This window comes from Opisthorchis viverrini, assembly GCF_000715545.1.
Source record: "Opisthorchis viverrini unplaced genomic scaffold opera_v5_9, whole genome shotgun sequence".
Classification (NCBI taxonomy): domain Eukaryota; kingdom Metazoa; phylum Platyhelminthes; class Trematoda; order Opisthorchiida; family Opisthorchiidae; genus Opisthorchis; species Opisthorchis viverrini.
Genome location: NW_008751665.1, coordinates 254,700 through 258,887, shown reverse-complemented (window position 1 = coordinate 258,887; position 4,188 = coordinate 254,700).

The window sequence follows — 4,188 nt, the reverse complement described above, 5'->3', positions numbered from 1 at the left end:
CGGGATTTGGACCCACAGTGCATCGCAGAAGGGTGCAGGGGTGGTGTCAGCGAGGACAATCGGGATTGGTAGGGCCGCATGTAAGTACAGAGCAACCCCACCAGCCCTCCCTCGTTTTGAGTCAGCTCGAAAAATAAAGTAACCGTCTACCGAGAGCTCCGCGTCAGAGACATCTGGTGTGAGCCAGGTCTCTGTGAGTGCGATTATGGACGGTTTTTCAAGGCAAGCTGACTGTTTAACATCGCCGAGTTTGTTGCAAAGGCTGAGGCGGTTTGTGTACAAGCATTTCGACACTGCCTCTGCTTCCTCCGAGGGTGAGGAGCCGAAAGTTGAGTGACCAGGGTGGTTAGCAGACTTAATAGTTGTGCACCAGGTTTGAGTCTGAGTCCAAGGCTCCAAGGGGGCCGAGTAAACTGGCCATCCTCGTTATCCTTGAGGGATGGGAGCGGTGAAACCGCTAGCTACTGAGAGAGTCTACAGAGAACACTACGCAGGTCTATATTCATCTCCAGCGTCCTCGTCAAATCTGTGGTGTTTTATATCATCCTTCACTTCAGTGACAGGAGTACGTATTTTGTAGAACGCACAACCGATTCTTGTTTGAATATGATAAATTACAAAAAACGCGCACTTGTACAATTTCACACGATACAAACGTGGTCACGTGCTCCGACTTTGTTCTAATTTCGCTCGCGCTTACAGCGGTCATTAGCGCGTCCCCTGCGCTAATGCTGGTGTCACAAAATTTCGGACTATCTTCGAAATCTAGAAGTGAGGACTGTTCAGAAAAAGAATCCTGAGTAAACATGACTGGTTTACTTTCTATTCACTGACCTTGGCCAACTGCGAACTATTCTGAAGATAACAATTTTATTAAGCCTGATCCATCTAACCTCTCCATTATTGTTTACTCAAACTAGCATTATTATTTCTATTTCTTTGTCACACACTTCTAATAAAGTAGTTTTTCGGTAGTCATGCCACTACAAATCAAATCTTGCCAAGGCGCAACTATGAACGGCCTCTAACCGGCTTGTTCTTCACGGTGGGGGACATACGTGAACTCTTGCACAAGATCAACCCATTCCGCGCGTTGGGGTCCCACGAAGTCTATTTAAGGGCCCTGAAGGAATCTTCGTTTACGCTGGTAAATAATTCCCATCTGGTATTTCGTCAGTCGCTTCTGAAAGCACATTTCTCTCTGCTTGGGAGGAGGTGACTGTCACGCCAATCTACAAATCTGACGATAGATTATTGCCCGTCGGCTGCAGGCCTGTAGTGCGTGCCGCGCTCGCATTCTCAAGCGAGATGTCCTAGATCACTTTACTTCCAAAAACTTGATATCTCCAGCTCAACACGGATTTTTGCCAAACCGTCCCTGCGTAACGGACATGCTCTTATTCATGGACAGCTTAACCCAAGCCAAAGAAGATGGACTTATATCGGATACCATAGGTTTTGACTTCCCAAAAGCATCTGATAGGGTCCCACACGTCCCGCTGCTCCACAAACATGAGTCTTTCGAGATTCAGGTGGAAATCCTACATTGGATCGAAGCGTTTCTATCAGGAAGATAATTCCGATTGAGAATAAGCTCGACCCACTCTTCTTCAGCGTTGGTCTCATTTGCAGTTCGTCAAGGTGCCGATTTGTGACCATTGCTGTTTCTGATGTACACCAACGACATACAGATGTTCTTGAAGGACCATGTCTACATTCTGAGGATGACTTAAAATCCTGGAGTTACAATACCTGTGCCACCCCAAATGGATGTGGACGCTGTAAAGCAGTGGTCGTTCGACCAACACGTTCAACAGTACCTAGGCACACTAGATACAGCCACCAGATTTGAGTACACAATGTACGAGGCAATATCCCGTCGGACAAGGTAAATCAAAATACTCTGAATTGTGCGTTCCAACAGACCAGTGCTGTAGCACAGAACTATTTCTTGATGAACCGTTTCCCTGCGGCGCGGTTCTGTGTCAACGAAACTCACGTGAAAATATTGGTTTAAAAGTGTACTTTGTGTGAGACTGCTCATGCACTGCACAGTAATTCCTTCTGCTTCCAGTCCCAGAGGAACTCCCCACTCACCACGCTCTTGCATCCGCAATGCCGGAATGGAGCTTGATTCAAACTATTTTTTTAATATGCCGGTGAAGTTGCCCGCTCAGAGTGAATAAGAATGCAGTCTCTAATAGACGTCTCAAACAAGTTGTCACAAAAATGCCCGCCATGCCCAACTGATCAGATTATAAAGAGCTTCAAAATGTCAGTTGTGTTTGCCGCAGTACATCGGCTCCGGAGATGCCTGACAAACTGCTTGAAATTTTTGTCAACGGTTCGGCCGATAGATTTTACAACCACGTCGCCAGACATAGCTGGAATATTTTCAAAAACAGTTTCATGATAGAGCAATTTTTCTCTTGGCAAGCGGCTGGCACGCGGAACAACTTTTCTCCAGCAGCTTCACATTAGGTTCGAAAATTTTGAGTGCTGTTTTCAGCATATCTACAAGTCGACAAGGTCATAGCTGGACGCTAAAAACCCAAAGTACGATGACATTTTTGTGATATCCAGCTAGAAGCACCTGCTAAACCTCAAGGACAAGCAACATCTTGGAGGTGTGGGGAAAGGCCGTGGTTTTTCTTGAACTTACCCTAACCAGTGCTTGCAAGATCTGGCTTTTGAGTGGTGTTTCTTCATGGGACAACTCATCGGGGAGCTTCTCATCACTTGACGATTTGTCAAAACTGTTTATCTAATGAAGTGTCGGAGTGGACCCCTTGTGAAAATGCCCTTAAAGACTTCGTAAGGTTGAACATCAGTGCTTCTCACGTTGCCCCTCATTTTGAAGCTACGCACCAAATGACGCGCAGCCCATAAACGAGTAGTATCCCTGCTGATGACAACCTACTTCGCCTACTTCGTAATGTGCGTAACGAAGAATGAAACGTTGAATCCAAGAAAAAATTGAATGGACAAATGCAACGGTTATCTATCCCCTTTATTCTGAGGGTCTAATTGAAAATAGGCACATTTGTTGCTTTAGCAGCCCCAATATAAATTTTTCTGAACAAACTGCAGTGACAACTCGAACTGCGTATTACAACCCTCCAATTAACTCTTCGGCACTGTTATTCGGATTGAGTAACCGTAGTCAATAGGGCAGTACGTAATTCTTTTTCCCTGGTGCATCTTCGCCTCCGAGGGTCCTAATCCTTACTTATGCCCTGTTTGAACAAAGCTTGGCCAAAAGGTTTTTCACCGCTGACCCTGCACACACACGGCGGGGGCATAGTAAGAAGATTTTCAAGCTCAGAGCGCACACATTCATTAGGCAAAATTTTTATCATTTCGGGTAGTAGCTGCGTGGAGGGACCTTCCTCCGCCTGTTGTACACTCTCCTTCTAGAACCCATTTCAAAGCACCGCTAGACATTTATGCGAATCCTCGCGCTGGCAAGTATACCGTTCCGCGCTGAGAACATAAAGAGCAGTGCTACACCCTTTTTTCACCTGTGCCTTTCAGGTGAACGACAGCCGCTGAACGACAAGAACAAAACCGACCCGGGAAACTTGGGCAAAAGCCTCGATCTTGTGTACCAATCCGTGAATCTCTGAATCCTCACTGTGAATAATGAAAAGCGTGGCCATACGTAGTGGGCACTCAGTAGGTGGGGACTCAGTGAATGTTTTCGTCATGCATGTTTATAAAGAACCAGAAAGTATCAAGATGGTAGACGCCAAAAAAGATTTGGGTATCTTTTCAAACGTGTTCGTCTAACTGCACCATGGGAAACCGGCCTAAAAGCCGATTGCAGTTCTACGGGCGTTTCAGCGCACCTTCCCCGTATTACTCGCACTGACTTCCAAATAATCTATGGAAACTACGTTAGGACGTAACCTTCACTGGGCGTGTCCAGCGAGCTGCTACAAAAATGTTTGCCGGCCTAAAATCCGTGGACCACGAAAGGCGTCTCGCGGTGCTTGACCGCTTCCCCCTGGATCATCGAGCCCTCCGAGGGGAACTGAACCCTACTTATACCCTCTTCAAACAGCCAGCAGGTTTTGCACCATCGACCTTGATTTCACCCGGCTTGGGCATGGTAAAGAGATCTTCAAGCTCAGAGCGCACACATTCATTAGGCAAAAATTTTCTCATTCCGGGCAATAGCTGCATGGA